At 38.0% G+C, this 20,958-nt stretch overlaps 1 long non-coding RNA gene across 1 annotated transcript in view; it reads left to right on the plus strand.

Moving 5' to 3' along the window:
* The window catches only part of LOC134297529 (uncharacterized), a 40,422-nt gene extending 21,126 nt beyond the window's left edge, over positions 1–19,296 (plus strand). The window contains exon 2 of the long non-coding RNA XR_010004298.1: positions 15,122–19,296. This is a non-coding gene — a long non-coding RNA (uncharacterized LOC134297529). The remainder of the gene's footprint in view (positions 1–15,121) is intronic.
* Positions 19,297–20,958: the final 1,662 nt, after the last annotated feature.

The following is a 20,958-nucleotide window of genomic DNA, read 5'->3' on the forward strand; positions in this document are numbered from 1 at the left end:
GCCATCAGCTATTATAGCTCTCCCATACAGCTCCCAGTCACACATTCTCATCCATATAGTTTCCACCAAAATGAGAGGTCTATAATCCTGAAGGTTTGTCTCAGACTGATGTTGTTTTGTCTGGCCACTACCAAAGTCATACCCTATAATAGGCATGGGAAAACTAAGGCCTGGGGGCCAGATGCAGGCCCCTGGGCACTTATCTCAGGCTCTCATTTTTCCTGTCCTCTTGGCCTGCCACATCCTTTTGCCAAAAAAATGGGGGAGGAATGCACTCAGCAGCTGAGAGCCCTTTAGAGCACTCTCAGCCACTGTGTGTCTCACTCTCCTCCCAGCATAAGGACGATATTAGGAAGATGACTCGAGAAAGGCACACAGCAGTGGAACAATCTAAACCTATCTTGCCCTCCTCCTGGCATAATGCCACGAGGACAGCCCAAGGATTGGAGGAGGAGGATCTGGAGGAAGATAGCATAAGGATGGGGTGAGCAGTCTGTGCCTAGCTGTTCTCTCTCCTGGCCTGGCCCTTCTGGCCAGGCCTGCAATGCAGCCCCAAAGCAAAAAAGGTTTGCCCATGCCTGTCCTATAAGTATCCTGGTTAGGATGAAATGCCTACAAATAATTTTCTTTCTTCCTGCTTTCTCGGCTGATGCAATATGTCCCAATTTCCCAATTTCTCTTTATCCTTGGTTAGCTTCAATTATTCACCTTTCCCCCAGTTCAGGACTCAAAGTGTTCACCAAATGTCACAGCAAAAAGAACAAGGTGTTACTGGGTATTGTTGTCAGTTTGTCATAGCAAAAGTCAGTGACAGTGTGCAAACTCCTCCCAGGTAAGTCTAATACTTATAATACAGTTTTTGAAGTTTTATGTGGATCTCTGTGAAATTCACCAAAAGGATAGGGAGATACTTTGTCTCATATTTACCTTTGCCATCTTAGCATATCACAGCAACATTTTTAGATATCTTTATGCTTAGAGGAAATGATTAATGTTATAGCAAATATAAGAAATGAGAAGTTTCTATTGCTGATGGATTTCAAACAGAATGGTACTACACTTTTTCCATGCTATTAGCATCAAGACGATTCCAGTTTTACAAAAGTATCTTTTACAAAAGTAAAGTTTCCTCTTTTCATTATTAAATTATTCTGATAACCAAGCCTGGTAAAGATCTCACTCACTCAGATACTTGGTGATGATTATGAGATTTTCCCTTTTTTCAATTTTGCAAAATCACTTTAAATTACCTCTATAAGCAAAATGGCAAAATCTACAACTGAAACATTTGCTTTGACTCTGTAGCTCTAAGTGCATCTGAGACTCTCTCAATATGAAAGGCATTAATTGAGGCCAAGCAAGCAACTAAATCAACAACCTATTTTTATCTATTAAAATTACATGGCAAGATTGGGATAGAGAATTGTTATATCCAGTTGTGTATAACTGATAGAGCTGTGCAAAATTTCATTTGTACCTTGTTTTTCATATCTATTTTGTAAGATTCGTACATACAATGTGATATTAAGAAACACAAGGGGCACCCATGGAAAAAACGTAAGATTAAAAACCCTGACCTATGACTTTTGGAGGAGTTATGTCTCACATAAGGCTCCAGGCCTCCATCATTTCTCCCCCAAAATGGCTGGGTTTGGTTCCCCCAAAGGACCCTGAGAAGGATGATAAGACTGAAGTGGAGGGAGAAGTCCCATTCATTCCCCAAAGGGAGCAGAGAGGGTGGCCCAGGCAAGAAAGAAGCCCCTCCAGCCTAGAAAGAGACAGGCAGAAACCACACTCACATTGAGGCTTTAAAAAGAAAGCAAGCAGAATTCTGGAAAATGTAGTTTAGGGTAGGGCCTTTTGAATTCTTTGCCACAGGGGTCCTCACCTTCCCAGACTACAATTCCCAGAATTTTTGCTTACCACCTTGTGCCACCTCCTTCTCCTCCCTGAAAGTTTTTTGGTTGGGGGAAACTTGTGTTCATTCTCTAAAGGGATTTTGAGATAAAAGGGATTGTTGGAAGTTGAATCAACCCTTGTGAGGTAAGCAATTTTGAAAAATTACTTCTAAAAATAAAAATTGAAACATTTTTGGAATATTTCCAAGAAGCACATTTTAATCCATCATTTTCTTTTGGGCAGAAATGATATAAAAAGTGTAGTCTGGGAAGTAGGAGAGTTTAAGTGATATGAAAACAACCTTGGGGGTTACATGCATCCCCTGGGGCCTTATTCTGCTCATAAAGTTTATTATCTCCACTTTTTATGCTTGGCGGAGATCTCTGCAATTACAATAAGAAATCTTTCCTTTTTTTCCTTTCTATAATTTCTCGTTTTCATAAATCTGTTATATCTACTTTGGAAGCATCCCACAATAATATATTATTCTTTATATTTCATACAGCTTCTATTAGATATGTTCTCTGAATAGCAAGTGTGTTTTTAAACACCATTTTTGTATTGGTGATAGGGTATTCTATCTATCGATCTCTCAAAAGCAAACTTTGATTATGCATTTGCATTATATGTAAGGGACACCATTTTACTGCACAACTGTATATAATGAGACCTGAGTTTCTATGTACTTTAATATCCACAGGGGTTCTGAAACCACTGAATTGTCTTATTGCCTGTTTTGTTTAATTTTTCATTGTATTGTCCGCAAATACATTGTTAGCTGCCTTCAGTCTTATTATTAGGAGGAAGGCAGAATATAAATGAAAACCATCATCATCTTTGGAGGGAGCGTAAAGTGAAAATAGACAAAAATACTCATATATTGTTAATTGGTCTGAATAGAGAAATTACTGAGTGGCATATATGAGTTCCTAAAATAATTTTTAACTAAGAAGCTGCATTTCTTAAAAAAAATGTTTTTATACTACTAGCTCGAATTTCTAAAAAATGTGAATTAAAAATTGTCAACTGCAGCTGCAGCAGCATTAATATATTAAGTCCGCATTGAACTCATCTGGCAACATTTCTGGCAATATTATGTACTGACTGTTCAGATATATATATGTTCTTTTAAATGGATATATGTTTTAGCTGATTGTATATGTTGTATTTTTATGTGCTGTTGTTCCCCGCCATGATCCATGGTGGGAGATAACCAAGACATTATTATAGCCAACACACAAAATTTGGTGCCACAAATATTAGACCTGGGTATATTTGGGTATATTTGAACTGATTCCAAAAATGGCACCAGTTTTCTCTTACCTAATTCTTGAAATTCAGAACATATGGCATATACTAGGGATGTGCGATCCATTAAAAATGGTTCAAAGGTCATTACAAAACTGCAGGGCTCTGGCATTTCATTTCTAAAGTGTAAAATATAGTTAGTGAAAAAATCATTAATATAATGAGAGTAATGAAATTTTGTTATTATTTTGTTACAGTAAGTGTGCACTAAGGCAACCTTTTTGGCTTGACTTTGCTTCCCTGAGCTGAAAAGGAAACTGACTTTGGGAACCTTCCAGAATTTACAAAACAAAAACGAAAAAGCATGGGGCAAGTTTCAATTCTTAATTTTTGGTGTGGGCCATGCCCATGTGTCAGATATCACCTCATAAATACAAAATTTAACAAATTTGATCTGAATTATGAGGCAAATTAAAAAATTCACACCTCTACCATATACCAGTCACCATCTGCTCACCCATAGAAAACTAGGATAAACCATATTTAAGAAACTAGAGCTGATGTGGTCTATCCAATGTAATTTTAGCTATTGGTTTTGAGTATGTTTTAATGTATATGTTCTATGATTGTATATTTATATGTTTTAAATGTATTTATGTGATTGTATTTTATTGTGTATTGCTGGGCTTAGTCCCCATGTGAGCTGCCCCAAGTCCCTTTAATAATAATAATAATAATAATAATAATAATAATAATAATAATAATAACAACAACTTTATTTTTATACCCCGCCCCATCTCCCCGAAGGGACTCAGAGCAGCTTACATGGGGCCATGCCCGACACAACAATACAATAACAGTAATAAGACAATAAAACAAAATCGCATCAATAAAACATCAACATTAGTAAAACAGTCATAAAAGTCAGCATACATCTCCCTTTGGGGAGATGGAGTGGTATAAGCATAAAGTTATTATTAGTATTATTATTATTATTATTATTATTATTATTATTATTATTATTATTATTTTCTGAATTAGCACCCCAAATAACCCCAAGAACAGGCCTGATAACCAAGACTCCAAGAAACCCCAAAAACAACATTGCATGTACTCTTACTTTTATAGTTTTCTTTGCTTGTGTTGTTCTGAGAGATGTTGTGGATGTAGCTGTTCTCATGTGCTACAATTAATATTTGTCTGACTTAAAGTTTCTTTCATTACAGAGCCAACTAGCTTATTTTTAAAAAGTAGACATAGCAGGTCAAACTATGCTAGACATTTGAAAATAGTTTTGTTTTGATTCTCTCTCGCTGCCACCCACTCCAACAAAATCCACACAATGATCTATTAAAATTACAGTAAGAAGTCAGTAATGTCCACTAAGCTAAATCAGTGCCATAATCCATATTACACTGTATAGTTTTCTTCCCTCTTTCTTCTCCTTTTTCTTTAAAGGAACTAGCTGAAAATAAAATTTAACAGATGACAGAAACCCTGGCAACAATTTAATCTCATGGTTATTTCAGTACAATATCCCAAAATGATAGAGTTTTATAATTAATGGCAGTTATGCTGGACATGCCCCAATAAGAAATGATGGGCTTGCCATTTACAAACATCAAATTTTACAAGTTGGAAGTGAAATGCAGTCAGTACAGGCCAATGGACCAAAGAATGATATCAGCTGTAATTTCATGATACCATATCTGGTGCTGGCAAAGCAAAAGTAATACCCACTGGAAACTGATTTGCAAAGGGGTTGGCTTTGCAGGTGAGGAGGAATGAGAGTGGGTATCAACATTCAGCTCTGTTGATCTGCAGATTTGAAAGTATTCTTTATTAAAATAAACATATTCTTCTTGTATTTGAGATGTTGGCTTTTACAGTTTTGGGATTTTACCAAGTCTAATAGTAGTACCAAACAGTAATGAAACTAATCTTGAAAATAGAGCATGCAACAAAGATCCCGGAGAGTTTGCCTTTCACAGAGAAATATAACAGACAAAAAGGTGTAGTAGAAAAAGCACATTTTGCTTTTTGGACAAATGACTTCAAATCTTTCTGTGTTTGTCAGATGGAGGGACAGGATGTTATATATGCTCATAACATTACATGGGTATGATGTGATGTTAACACGGATGGAAAAGGATGGGGAGTTCTAAGATTCCAAAATGCTTGAGATGAGAAACAGTGCTATAGCATGAAACACAAACAGGAAAATAAAATGACACCACCAATTAAGGGTGGTTGTTGGGTGATGAGAGGTAAGTGTTAATATGAAGTTATTATCCTCCAAATGCCTACCAGAAGCAAGGAGATTGAGGTTAGAGAAACATGGGCAATTTTCAGGGCATGGGAGTTCATTCTTCAGAATAACACTTCTCTATCAAAGGAAAATTGAGAGGGAGAATCACCTTAAAGTGACTCTTCCACCTCCAAATTGGGTGTCGGAATTGACCTTTATTTTAAGTGGCTGGAAGATTGAAGCCATTAAGGTCTATGTTCCCAGTGTGACAAAACTGCCAAGTTTCCTCAGTGCCTTAAGTATCTCTTCCACCCACCTTGGGGGCAATATATAAATAAGCTGAATAGAAAAAAAAAAGATTGGATTATACTCTTGCCTGGATTTGATTCTTCTGTGAGAGAAGATGATATTGTAAAGAACTTGTTCGGCTTAGGGCTGATGATGGAAGCATATAAGAATCACTTTACATGGAAGAAGAAATCTCTGACCCAGTGCATGCTTCCTGCTGTCTAGTGATGTAAAGTGTTGTTTAGTGGTGAAAAAACGAATAGTTGTAGTGATATCAATTTCAATGGGAAGCACCACTGACTATATCCATAGTTAAACTCATTCTGTGCATCATGGGTCTCCAGCACATGATGGATCTACTTAGTCCAACATTTTGTTTGCACAATGTCCACCATCCACTAACCTTTTTTTAGGTTTACCAGAAAGACCATGTGTGGAAGTTCCTCCTGCATCTCGTGCTCCATAGAAACTAATATAAGAAAGGCATACTGCTGTTATTGCTTGAGGATATATAGGCAACATTCACACTGACACTATAATGCATCTTGAAACTGGTTTTGGAGGATCAGATTGCCATGCCTGGAACTGGTTTGAGGCCAGGATGGTAATTACATTGTAACAAAATGTGGTTTCAATCACTTTGCAGTGTTTTTAAAATTTTCTACAGATATGCACATCAGCACACTAGAGATGGGTGGGATTTAAAAAGGGAAAGTGACAGGGGGTCAACTAGCTACCTGCTTCCCAGCCATGCCCTTGGGCCATTTCTCGGCAGACCTCACTTAGGATTCTTTTGGCCCTAATGTCCATAAATTTATCCATTTTTAAAAATAAAGTGTCTATGATGTCACCCATTGTCACACCATTATTACACCAGTGTAAGGCAGCAAAATCTACAGTTTAGTGATGTTTTTTTTTCTTAATTAGAGATCCCAACATTGTAATATCTTCTCATACAGAAGTTGTTCCAGCCCACGGCTAGAATGCTGGTGGATGTTTGTTTGGGTATCTTTACATATTTACAGACGGATAAGGCCCTATCTACACTGACCATTTAATGCAGTTCAGTGCTATCTTCAAACTGTGGCAGCCGGACAACAAACTCCCTCAAATGTTCACAAAAGAAAGCCCTTAATGTGCATCAGTGCTCTGAGGTTTGTGCTATCATCATCTGAGCCTCAAACTGGTTTCAGAATTTCCTATGTAACAGTGAAACCACTTTCTATCAATACCAGTTTGAAACTGCATTAAATGTTCTGTGTAGATGTGCTTTTGATTAACCCTTCTGTACTGTTTCCAAGATTCTGCCTTCATATTTTTTTTAAGATAAGAGCATGCAATTTTTCCATTTGGGCTTATTAGACATGGATGCAGTCCTCATGATGGAAACAAGCTCTTTCAAATATAGTGAATCTCAATGACTTTTGTTTAATTGTTCCATTTAAAAAATACCAAATAGTATTGGCTTTAGAACACATCTGTTACCAAAAGAACAAACCAAGGATATATTGACTGTACTGCTTTTAACAGATATAGCAACATCGATTCTTGATCTCTATGCAATAGCTATAGGATTTCTGAAATGTATTCAAATGTATAACTCATTAATAGTTTCCAGAGGTTTAAAAAGGTAACAAAAACACTCATTTGAATTTGTCATTCTGGAGCCCTTCTGGGAAAAGTTCGTGCCAAGGAACTGGTGACATGAATAAACACAATAACATCCCCTACTATGCATTAAAGCTACATACTTACACCCCTCATTGATCCCATATCTTTTCACTCACAACCCATGGGAAGAAAAGTAGATACCACTCTCCAGCACCAAGGTATTAAAATGAACCTTTTCCAGTTACTGTACACGATACTTACTAGAGTCTTTGTAGCCATTCTATTCTGAGTGTTACTTCTAAGAGATTATTCCTTACTCAAAAGGAAAGAGAGTTTCACCTATTTTTTTCTGGCACAATCAAAATGGCAAAGCTGCTTAGGATCACTTCCACTCTGTCTTTAAACAGTCATTGCTTATTGGCAAAAATAAATAAATAAATAAATAAATAAATAAATAAAAATTAAAGATGGGAGGAATATTAAAATATCTTCCAAAAATCATATATTTCTAATGCTGAGAAACCTTAATGAAAGGAATCCTGAAATGATGGGAATCCTTACTATTTCAGACTTATTCCACAAAAAAAGTATGTGGTTTTTTCATGCAGAAAACAGCATTTTCTGGCCAGAAGACAGCATTTTCTGCCTAGAAAATAATATTTACTTGGAAAAATATTGAGTACTGTGCAAAAATGCTGCAATGGGGGACTTGTTCAGAGTAAAGTTCAGGTCCAGGCTATTTGGCCAACTGCATCCCCTTGTACAAATCTTCTCGGGCCCTGAGATCTTTAGGAGAGGCCCTTCTCTTAGTCCCACCTCCATCTCAAGCTCAGTTGGTGTGGAGGAGAGAGAGGGTCTTCCTTCTCGGTGGCTGCCCCTTGACTCTGGAACTCCATGCCCAGGGAAGCCAGGATGGTCCCCTCCCTGCTGTCCTTCAGGTAGCAGGTTAAAAAAAATTTTACAGGCAGGGTTTTAAAGAAGAAGATTTTTAAGAGTGTCAGGGGCTGCTGTGATTTTATATGCTTTTAATGATATTTAATACTGTTTTCATGTTTGTATATTTGTATATTTTAAGTTGTATTGCACTTAGTTGTGAGCTGCTTTGAGTTTCCGTATGGAGAGAAAAAGTGGGATATACATAAACATTAGGCTTGAGTGATCCATGAAAAAATTGATTCTAAACTCGTTTCAAAAGTAGGGGGCGCCAGCGTTTCGTTTCTGATGTCATTTCTGAATTTTGCCCCCCAAAAAATTCGAAATTAACGAAAATTCATTAGTTTCAAAAGTAATTCGTTAATGGCGGACGCGCATGCGCAGTGGCCAAAAAAAACAGCACGAAGGGAGATTTTACAGGACTCTCCCGCCCTCATTTTTTGAGTGATCTTCTTCAAACTTGGTACAGTGGTAGAACACATTTAACACTGACAGCTCACAAAAATTTGGAATGTTTCCCTTATCCTCTGATTTTTGGCGAATTTTCATAGCTTTTATAATAAACCATTTTTTAATAATTGCAGAAATCTGTTCCTGGTTTGAAAGTCTTATTTCCTGTTAAATTGGGTTGCCTTTACTGTGAAAGTCATTGTTCTACTTCAGAAACTTTGTTTTTGTGGCTGAAACTTTGTTAAATTGGTGTGTGTGTGATATATACTGTATGTGTGTGTGTGTGTGTGTGTGTGTGTATATATATATATATATATATATATATATATATATATATATAGTCCCTGCATATGTGTGTGTGTGTATAGGTAAAGGTAAAGGTATCCCTTGATGTTAAGTTCAGTCATGTCTGACTCTGGGGGTTGGTGCTCATCTCCATTTCTAAGCCCAAGAGCCAGTGTTGTCCATAGACACCTCCAAGGTCATGTGGCCGGCATGACTACATGGAGTGCCATTACCTTCCCGCCAGAGCGGTACCTATTGATCTACTCACATTGGCATGTTTTCAAGCTGCTAGGTTGGCAGAAGCTGGAGCTAACAGCGGGCACTCACTCTGCTCCCGGGATTTGAACCTGGGACCTTTCGGTCTGCAAGTTCAGCAGCTCAGTGCTTTAACACACTTCAACATCGGGGCTCATGTATATATAATATACATACACATACACACAATGTGGAGAATATGTGGAAAGGTAGATAGATAAGTTGGGAGCCACAGCGAAGGCACCTTTCTGGGAGCAAGGTATAATAATAATAATAATAATAATAATAATAATAATAATAATAATAATTCCCTTACAATATCCAAGATGGCTCACTGCTACAGAATCTTGGGAGCTTTAGTTTGGTATGGTACCATTATTGGCAGAGAAAGCTAAGCTGTAGGAGTTGAAATCCAATCATTTATCCTCCCTATAGAATCAATTTTATATGCATTTTTAGCTACAGAAAAGCTAAAATCAGGACAGTAAAAGAACAACACCCAGAAAATGGGAATTCCAGACAGGAAACAATCAGGGCCAGCTAATACCTCCCAACAAAGGATTCCCCCAGGTAGGAAGCAGCCAGGCTTTGAAGCTGCAAGGCTATTCAATGCTAATCAAGGTGACCAATTACAACATTCACACTTGCCTCCCACAGACAAGAGTTCTTTCTCCCACCCTGGACCTTCCACAGATATATAAACCCCACTTGCCTAGCTTCACACAGACGTCAAAACCTCTGAGTATGTCTGCCACAGATGTGGGTGAAACGTCAGGAGAGAATGCTTCTGGCACATGGCCAGAAAACTCATAGCAACCCAGCCAGTAGGCTGTTGCTGAACAACCTATGAACTTTTAGCATTAAAGGAAAAAAATGCCCAAGATTTTATCACTTAATACTGTTGGCATGTCTGGAGAAGAATAGAATGCTTCTATACCAGGCAAGGGCAAACTTTGCCCATGTCTGGAGTTAGGAATTGTAGGAGTTGAAATCCAAAACAATTTGACAGAAAACTGGGAGTTGTAGTTTGGCATGGTACTGGCTCTCTTCTGCAGGGAAGGCTAGGGACTTTGTAAAACTACAGCTCACATGACATGGCACTGAATCTGTTGCAATTGAGCTGGTGCCAGAATCCTTTCCGGGAGATCTCCTCAGTGGAGATATCTCTTAAAGGGATATCCTCTGGCTCTAAGGATTCCGTTTAGGAAGGCAAGCCTGGTTTTGGTATTCCCCTTTAAGCCTGGCTGAAGAAGCAAAACCAAACGGCAGCTCCAGGGCGAGGCAGGGCGAGGAGAAGGCCAAGCGCAGGCAGGCATGTCTCTTCTCTCTTCTCTTCGCTCCCTCCCTGCTTCGCGGAAGGCTTCTACTGAGCCGGTGTGGTCCCCGCGGGGGGGGGGGGGGTGTCTCAATGGCATTTTTAAAATGCTAGCCTCTCCCTCCCTCCCTCTTCCGCTCTGATTGGCTGAGAGGCATGCCAACATGGCTTCTCCTCTCAGAGGGGCTACAGCTACATCCGAAGACATCAGAAACAAATGAAAAAAAGGTACTTTTATTATTCAAATTCGTAATATTTGTAAGGCAGTGAGCAGATGGTTCAATATCAATTCAAAAGTAATTATGAAACGAATTTTAAACGAATTTAACGAACTAATGAAAAATTTGCTCAAGCCTAATAAACATAACAATAATAATGGGATCTGCGCACATCATCTGAAAATACATCACACAGTCCTAGACACTTGGGAAGTGTTTGACTTGTGATTTTGTGATACGAAATCCAGCATATCTATCTTGTTTGCTGTGTCATACAATGTTGTTGTGTCAATAATAATAATAATAATAATAATAATAATAATCCAGCATATAGATCTCATTTGCTGTGTCAATTCAATTTCCAATAAGCCTTTATGGACTTGTCAACATCAGAAGAGGAATTTTCCAGGGACATTGATCGTCCCCTCTGCTTTTCATTATTGCCATGATCCCTCTGTCAACAGTCTTACAAAAAACAAATCTCGGCTATCAAACATCTAAGAAATCTCACAAAATTTCACATCTGATGTACATGGATGACCTGAAACTGTATGGGAAAACAAAAACTGAAATCCAGTCTCTGACCAACACTGTCAGAAATTTTTAGTACTGATATCAGCATGGAGTTTGGTTTGGACAAATGTTCAACAGTGGCATTGAAGAAGGGAAAAATCATTGAAAGTGAGAGCATAAATATGCCTAATGGCCAAACAATAAAGTGTCACCAGCCAGAGGCCTATAAATATCAGGCCATAATACAGCTGGACAACATCAAGCATGAACATGTGAATACACACAAAGGGTCAGAAAAATTCTCAAAAGCAAGCTCAATGGAGGCAACACCATCAAGGCCATAAACACCTGGGCCATACCTGTCATAAGATATACTGCTGGCATTATAAATTGGACACAGGCGGAACTGAACAACTTGGACAGAAAAACAAGAAAACTCATGACCATTCATCATTCACTTCACCCTCACAGTGATGTTGACCAGCTATATCTGCCTAGAAGATCAGGGGGCAGAGGACCCTTACAAGTAAAACAAGCAGTCAAAGAAGAAGAATATGCCCTGGCAGAATATGTAAAGCAAAGAACCTGCTTTGATTGAAGTCAAAAATCAGAAACTCCTCAAAGCACAGCAGACAGAAAACCAGTACAAGAAAACCACACTACAAACTAGAGCTGACAGCTGGCACAACAAAACATTGCATGGAAAGTTCCTTGACAAAATTGAAGGAAAAACTGATAAGGAGAAGACCTGGCTATGGCTCACAAATGGGACCCTGAAGAAGGCCTGATCCTTGCAGCCCAGGAGCAAGCCATCAGAACAAATGCAATTAAGGCCAAGATTGAAAAATCAGCTGATGACCCAAAATGCAGACTCTGCAAGGAAACCGACAAAACCATTGATCATATCCTCAGCTGCTGTAAGAAAATCGCACAGACAGACTACAAACAGAGGCACAACTATGTGGCCCAAATGATTCATTGGAACTTATGCCTCAAGTACCACCTCCCAGCAGCAAAGAACTGATGGGATCACAAACTTGCAAAAGTATTGGAAAATGAGCACCCAAAGATACTGTGGGACTTCCGAATCCATACTGACAAAGTTCTGGAACACAACACACCAGACATCACAGTTGTGGAAAAGAAAAAGGTTTGGATCATTGATGTCGCCATCCTAGGTGACAGTCGCATTGACAAAAAACAACAGGAAAAACTCAGCTGCTATCAGGACCTCAAGATTGAACTTCAAAGACTCTGGCAGAACCCAGTGCAGGTGGTCCCGGTGGTGATGGGCACACTGAGTGCCGTGCCAAAAGATCTCAGCCGGCATTTGGAAACAATAGACATTGACAAAATTATGATCTGTCAACTGCAAAAGGCCACCCTACTGGGATCTGCATGCATCATCTAAAAATACATTACACAGTCCTAGACACTTGGGAAGTGTTCGACTTGTGATTTTGTGAAACTAAATCCAGCATATCTATCTTGTTTGCTGTGTCGTACAATAAAATAATAATAATGTTAGCCCATAACTGATTATTTCTACTTTGAAATGTTATTTTTTTTCAAAAAAATATTTCCTGTGCTGAAAATGCTATTTTCTCCACATATTTTGTATAAAATAAGTCTGCATCATAAAATTCTTTCAAAAAGGTTGTGCTTTGTCTAGACTTTCTCACAGCAGAAATAAAATTACAAAAATTATCTTTGCTACTTTTGAGAAGAAACTTAGTGAAGAATTGTATTCCTTAGTAAAAATGCAGGAACAATAATGATCAAGTGGTGCCTGCTAGGTGATACGGTTCTGCTTTTGATCCTTAACTTAGCAGTGAGAGAGCTCTCAATGATACTTGTTGTCTCATTTTCTGTTCTCAGCATGGAAAAGCTTTTCTTCTCAGAATTAACGAATGAACCGGAATGACACCCTGCTGAATTTTATACAGTTAATTAGGTCAATGATATGGGTGGCTTGGTTGCAGGGCAGCTGCTGTGTTCACTTTTTTAAAGACAATCATTGCATACTTCTTTGCAACCACACTCTACTATTAAAAAAAATGAATGTGTACAAGATTCAAGTCACTGAATGAAACAGTGGCATATAACAATTGTGGCTGGTCTATTTTGGTGCTGTTTTATTTTGTATCTATTTAAACAAACATATAATTAATTCTTCCTCAGAGAGCAGGGAAGGTATCTAAGGAAAGCAACATGCCTCTTTCTTTTCTTTTGCATTTGTTTTCCCATTTGAAAACAGCTCCCTCTGTTGCTCTACCTCTTTCTTCTTCAGTTCCTCGCTCACTCATAATATGAGCATGCAGGTTACAGCCTTTGATTTTATTCGATATGTTGGTGCATTCATCTGTGAATGAAATGTAGAAATCTTTCAGCTCAACACACCTTGGGTCATTCAGAGGTTTTTATCTGTCTGCAATGTATTGATCTTATCAGCAGTCGTGAACAATTGTCACTTGGGAAAGGAGTCCATAAATATTCACCAAATCAGCAGTCCCACTTTGATATCCCTTGGGTCTACTGGCTATTTCAGGGGGTTATGTTGGATAAGAAAACTGAGAGATGAAACAAGTTGCAAGAAATTGGGCTATTGCTGTCCCCGCCCTTGTGCTCTCTGTTACACAAGTTATTTATCAAGTTTAGCACAGAAAAAGCAAAATCGGCATTACCACTATCTCTCCAAATATAAATATCTAAACAGCCTATAGATCTCTAGAGGAAGAAAATTCATTGATATTTGTAAGCCATAGTATTTTGTTTTTGATGGTACTCTCCATGGGCTCATGGAAGCTGTAGGGCTAAATGAGACCTGAAAACTCATTTACTCCATAGAGATCAGAAAACATATGACCTTGCATCAATCAAGCCAAGATTGTACTGGTCCGATATAGCAGTGTTATGTGAAAAGCTTTGATTAAGAAAATCCTGTGTGTGTTTGTGTATAAAATTTGTAGTTCCAGCCCCAACAGCACCATCATAGTCCTGTTCATGGAGAATTAAGTCCCAGTGATACTTACTCCTAGGTACTCCAGATTTTGCAAACTAATGTAAGCGGTGTAGATCAAAAACATGAGAAAAACATTGTTGTGAATGAGTCTTCTGAGGCTGTGAGTGATAATGGTAGGATCAGGAGGGGAAGGAAGAATCCTCGCGAGGAGGGCTCGTTGGAAGATTTACATAGGAAGAGAGTCAGGGAGATAGATGAGGAATCCTCAGATGAGGATTCATTTGGGGAGTTGGAAGAGAATCCTGAGGTGGAAATGACTGTTGAGGACCCGGTGGTGGTGGAAGGGGTTGGCATTGACTGGGCACAGGATCCAGAGGATCTTGGGGAGGAAACTGGGCCCATGGATGCTGAGGACACAGGAGAGGCTTGGGTTTCTTCAGAAGCAGACCCCACATGGTCTGCCTGGAGGAATGAAGGCGATTCCGTAGGTGTGGACAGGGTTGGGCGTAGGCAGAGTGATTTTGACTCTGATGAGGAACTTGGGACGCCTGATCCTAAGGCGTTGGCTGTTTGGAGCTCGGATTCTGATGAGGATCTTGGGACACCTGATCCTAAGGCATTGGTTGTTTGGACGCCCAAGGAAACCTAAATCAATTGGGGGTTTTTTGGCCATTGTTCCTTGCATGTGACAAGGTGTTGTTCGGCACCATTGGGTTTCCTGTATTTGACTCTGAAGACTGGCTTGGGACTTTGCAACCGATGTAAGTTTGATCCGGGTTATTCTACGATGGAGGGCTGGAACTGTGTGGGTTTTCTGTTTGGACTGCATTGTTATTACTATTTTGCATTAACTACTGCTCACCTCCATTGTCTTAGCTCTTTGTGTTATCCCACAGCATCGACCTCGCTGTGACGACTTCACCCTTTGGACCCTGGACTGGAACTCGACTTGGCATATCTCTTCACTCTTAAACTCGGCTTGGCATCATTCCCGTGTTTGTGGCTGACTTCTATTGCTGACCGCTGGCTTCAACTTCGACTCCGACGCTGTTCTCCAATCCTGACTCCGGACCGGTTTAACTTCGCTACAACGTTTCATTCCCCTGACATCTGGCTTGGCTTTTGACTCCGCAGCGGCTCGTCGCAATTGCCTCAGCGTTTTCCAACATTGTTCGTCCGCACCGCTTTTGGCGAAGAACTTTAGCCTGGTTTGGGCTTTCTCTTTAGTTTTGGGCTTTTTGCTGTACTTTTGGGTTTTGGAGAGGTTTTGTGCCTTTGGGAATTCTTGCCCATGTTTGTTTTACTGTTTTGACTTTGCCTTGCAATTTTGAGCTGTTTTCAAGCACTTTGGTTTTAATCCGGATTATATCCCCGGATAATCCGGATTATATTCTGGTTAGCGTTTTTGAGGTTTCTTGCTCTGAACTGTTTAATTACACTGAAGTTAAAGTGTTGTGAGCTCTCTGGACTTTGTGCTGAGCTTTTTTGAGTTATTTTTGAATAAACTATATTTATCTTACTGGCTGGTGTCTGACCTTTGACAAACATAATCATTGCTTATTGTTGTCTTGATGTAAGAGCTGGATACACTGATTGGAATTAAGACACAGTTTTATTCACATAAATCGTTACATGGTATAATCTATTTCAGTGAGTCTGTGAATTATGAAGCATATCCCCTCTGGATATGGGAGTTGCACTATATCAAAGTTTTGGTGCAACCGAATAAAACCATGGCTAGCAATCTGTTGGGCGCTTGATGCATACATAATTTCCCCTCATGCGTGAAAGTGTATTTATTTGTTTATTTGCTTGTTGAGCATGGATAAATATCTACATTTACTTTACAGTTACATAAGTGTGGTTCTCCAAGTATAACTCTTCACATGCAGTTGCATAAATAGTTAATTAATTTTTATCCCACTTTTCTCCCAGAACAGGACTCAAAGTGTTGTACAGCATATAAAACAAAGAGCAGTTACATAACATAAAATACAGTCATACACCACAGCATGTATAAAATTAACAAATTATAACAATTATAACAGCTTATTAGTATTTTCTATGTACAATTTGTAATTGTGGCAGTGCTATGCATTACTTAGATTAGATTGTCTTGGGTTCATCCCACAGAATTTGGGAATTTGCTGTAAGGTTTTTGGAATTCTCTGTTAGAGAGTTCTGGAGCAGTAGTTCGGTAGAAAGCACTAGAGTACTCTAGCAGAGAATTCCAAGGCTACCTTACAAATGTCAGGAATCCTTTGGATGGAGCCATAGCAGTTAACATAGTATCAGACTACTCAAACATAATGCAGTTACACTCATAGTTTTCCTATGGATTGTTCTGAACTATGACAGTGGGATATTCTTCAAATTTATCAGGTCAGGTCAATAAAGGTTTGTGTATATTTCGTGCCTTTGGGTGAGCGTTACACAATGTGCATTCTCTCAGAGATACACCAACACAAAATTTTGTTGATGTATGCAGCCATCATTTATTTTCAAGAAAACTCTAGCAAGTCTCACTAATTGGAAGCAATCTTCACTGAGAACTGATTAAATGCTGCCAAGCTCAGTTAAACCCAGCATGTTTAAATGGACTAGGGTTACTCCCATAGAGAAAAAGATAAAAGTTTACTGGCCATAAGTTAGGTCCTGGAACTCTAGAAATAAGAAATGCCCTGATTTGTAGGCTTTATTATATTGCAACCCATGGATTTTAAGACTGAGAAATTAATGAAAAATGTTATTGCTTGCTTAAATGTTTGCATCAAAAATATATGTATATATTGCTCTAAAGCTTTTAGAGAAACAAGAGAAAGACCAGGAGTATCCTAACAAAGTCTGAGGATAGGTCTGCACCTTTGTGCAAATATATTTCACTGTATTATTATTATTATTATTATTATTATTATTATTATTATTATTATTATTATTGTGTTGATTGAAACTCTATCTATCGATCTATCTATCCTTCATTGATGAAACTCAAGACAGTATGCACTTGCAGGTGTTTTCCATAAATGTATCAATCAGACCTACCTCACTTCAGAAAGATAACTTTTCCACATATCTTCTAATAATAACTTCTGAGAGGGAAGAGGTGGCTGATAAAAGTGTGAATAAGTTCAATCTGAGGTACTATGTGGTTTGAAAGTATTCATTTTTAGTATTCAATGTCTGATGTCCAATTCATAAATGCAAACCCTATGTAATCTTGTAATCCTTATGCATGCATAAATCTAAGACTTTATCATAAGAAGTGGGTAAACCAGTTTTGATGACCAACCTGTGAAATAATGAGACCAGACAGAAATTGGGTTGTAAAATGTTGCCACTTTATTAGCTGGATCTAATAAAGTTAAATTTTTTGCTTCTTAAGAGATGCTATAAAGTGGGTGGGTGACCTGGTGTGGGAAAAGCTGAGACAAGAGGTCTCTTCCTATCCCCTACACAACTTTCCTTGGGTAAAAAACATCTAAACGGAAATGAACCCAAAAGTTGGGTTGTTCCTTTAGCCAGCCTGCATCTGGAAGGCTTACTCAAAATTTTCCTTTTTCCCAAATCCTACAACATTTCCTTTACATAGTAACATCATATACTGCCTTTCATGTTCTCATTTTCAGTGCTAGCTATTTGAAAACAGATTACAAAATGTCAATTTTAGAACTCAAAAGAGCAACTATGAAATAAGATCCACTGTCATCTCATAAAGATCAAATTATTGGATGTCAAATGCTGAAGTTGTTAAATATCTCATGTCAGATGTATTTTAGACATTTGATTTCAAAGTCCATGAAGTCCATGATATAATATCCCAGTTCCTCCTGGGATTTAGGCCCCTTCTACACTACCATATAATCCAATTCAAAGCAGATAATCTTGATTTTATATGATAGTGTAGAAAGGGCCACAGTCATGAAGCTACAGTATATCCAAACATTTCCCAGTCTAAAGGTGTTGGAAACTATTTTGGATTCCTGCCAAAATTGTCAGCGCCCTTCATTTGGCTTATCTCTCATTCAATTCTTTGTTCACTTTTTAATGGCCCTTCTGCCTGCAGATTTGGAGTTAGCATGAGAGGACTCTGCTGGCTGAAAATACTGATGTCTAATCCTAACTCTGTTCAACCAGTAGAGCTCCCAAATGTAGTCCTATAGTCACTTACTTGGGAGTAAATTGCATTGAACTCTACTAGGCTTACTTCTGAGCAGACAGGTATCCGATTTAAATGCAAATTGCTATTGTGCCAGCTGCTGGCCATTTCAAAGTTTATGCAGCTTTTATTCTGTTTGGCTATAATGTTTGCATAATGGAGAAGCCTGAATACCAGTCTGTCAACAAATATCAGTCTGGTGTTTGGGGATAGAACAAGACACATATTTGGTTAGGGTCTCTTTTTCTCTGTTCTCTGTTCTCTTTTAAACAGATGTAAAGAGCTTCCCTAGAGTGATACTATTGAACTTCAGCCCTTTGTCTTTCACTGTAATACATTGTAATGTCTTAAAGATTGAGACCCTGGAACAAATGTTAGTTTGCATGTTTGGATCATGTTGTTAGTCCAGTTCAGCCATTTTGAAGCCTATAAGACATAATAATACCTTCACAAATGCCTCTGTTGAGTATTGTGACAATATAAGTAAACTCTGTACTTACATTCTGGAACTCCCTCCCTAGGGAGGTTAGGTTGGCTCCCTCTCTATCCTCCTTTAAGAAACAACTGAAAACTTGGATTTTCAGCTTGGCCTTTGGTGAGACAGTCACTGGATCACCAGCCTCATTATAATTCTATTCTGAATTTTATTAGGTCCCTCTTATTTGGGTATTTTAATCTGATGATGCTATCTCTATATTGCTGCTGCAGTTCCTCCACCTATGAAGTTTGATATTATTATTGTTGTATTAACTCTTGTGTTATTCCCTTATTGTGTTTTCACTTGTGTATATTGTGCAAATGTATTTATCTTGTTACTTCTGTGAACTATGTTGACTGGGCTTTGCCCCATGTGAGCCGCCTTGAGTCCCCGTGGGGAGATGGTGGCGGGGTATAAATAAAGTTTTTTTATTATTATTACATTGCCAATTCTTTTAAAGTTCGAATACTAGCTAAAAAGTCGACATGTTACATTTACAGTTATATGTCTCACAAATAGTTACTGACTGAGTTATAATTTCTAAGAAGTTATTTCTTCTTTTTCCAAAAATAACAAAGCTAGATATCTTTAGTTATTTTTCATTATTTTTTAAAAAATGAATATTACAAGCCATTGATATGATCTACTAATCACATTGTTGTCCTGTTGACTTGGTTGCTGCCCCAACAAACACAACAGAAAAAGGCAACACCATGAGACACAATAGGAACAGGTATTTTTGATATTTCATGAAATATTTCTTTTTATCCATCTGATAGGTCACAGACATTTGTCAGGGGTCCTTTGTGCTTTTCCTGCGTAGGATGAGGTTGGACTAGATGGTCCATGTGGTTTCTTCCAATTATTATTCTGTGATTCTATGAACCCTGTAACTACCATACAGAAGTAAATTAATTATTTCAATTACCATTTCTGTTATATTTCAATAAGTGCAGAGTGACCTCTCATTATGTTATAGGAACATATTTTTTTGCTCATCCCATGTTTTACATATAGCTTTTCAGATGCTTCCCCCTTCTTCTGAATAAAATTTTAGAAGATCTCTTCACCCTTTTTTGATATTGTCCTGCATTTTGAACCTTAATGTTCTTTGTGTATAAGATTAGATTTAGTGCAAAAAAAATGCAATTTTCACAGAACATTGCACAAACTACAAATTCCCTGTAGACGCACTAATCTTTTCTTCTGCAGAATTAACCATTTTAAATAATCCTCGGTAAATTTACAATTGGATAAATGATTGGCTGAATCTGTTAAAAAATCAGGATATTATTTATATCACTGATCCAACATAATGTTTGTAGCTTGACTAAACAAGATATGTGTGTGAACAATGTGTAGATGAAATAATATTTCAATGTAGGACCTTTAAAATCTGGAATAAGACAAACATTTTGAACACAAAACATTCTGAAAACAGTGTTGTATGCACTATGTGAAAAATAGCTTTCTCTGCAATTTCTTTTATAATTTAAGTAAAGATGTATTTTTGAAAAGTCTAGCACTTTATATAAATGATGCTCTGTTATAAACTTGTGGCTTTAGTTTTACCATCTTCATGAAAAGCATTTGGTGTGCATATAGCAATTTTGCTGCCCAGGAATCCACACAGATGAAATTTTTGAGATCTATCCTTGGTCTTTCTAGTTGTGTGCCAAATGCACTCTTGCGATTAGAAACAGGCCAAATGTCAATTGAGTCTCGGGCATGGATCCTTGAATTAAATTTCTGGTTAAAAATGTTTTTTACCCCTGTGGAATTGGCTCCTTTAATATTTACTGACAGGATCCATTCTAGACGGAAAAAGACACTGGATGAGAAACTAGGTAAACTGGGTTTCTCACAAACCACTATTTTGGCAATGAGATATATGAAAGCAAAAGAGGAAATATACCAGCGAATAGATAATGAGTTGCAGTACAATGTAAGTGCAGCTACTGTATATCCTGAATTCAGAGATAGTGGTCAGTCTTTTATGTTAGCAAGTCATTTTAATATTTTAATTCTTCCAGAATACAGAAAAGCATTCAGCCAAGCAAAATTTAATGTATTATTTCAGTCCTATTAGGGGGGAGTTA

This window comes from Anolis carolinensis, chromosome 3, assembly GCF_035594765.1.
Source record: "Anolis carolinensis isolate JA03-04 chromosome 3, rAnoCar3.1.pri, whole genome shotgun sequence".
Classification (NCBI taxonomy): Eukaryota; Metazoa; Chordata; class Lepidosauria; order Squamata; family Dactyloidae; genus Anolis; species Anolis carolinensis.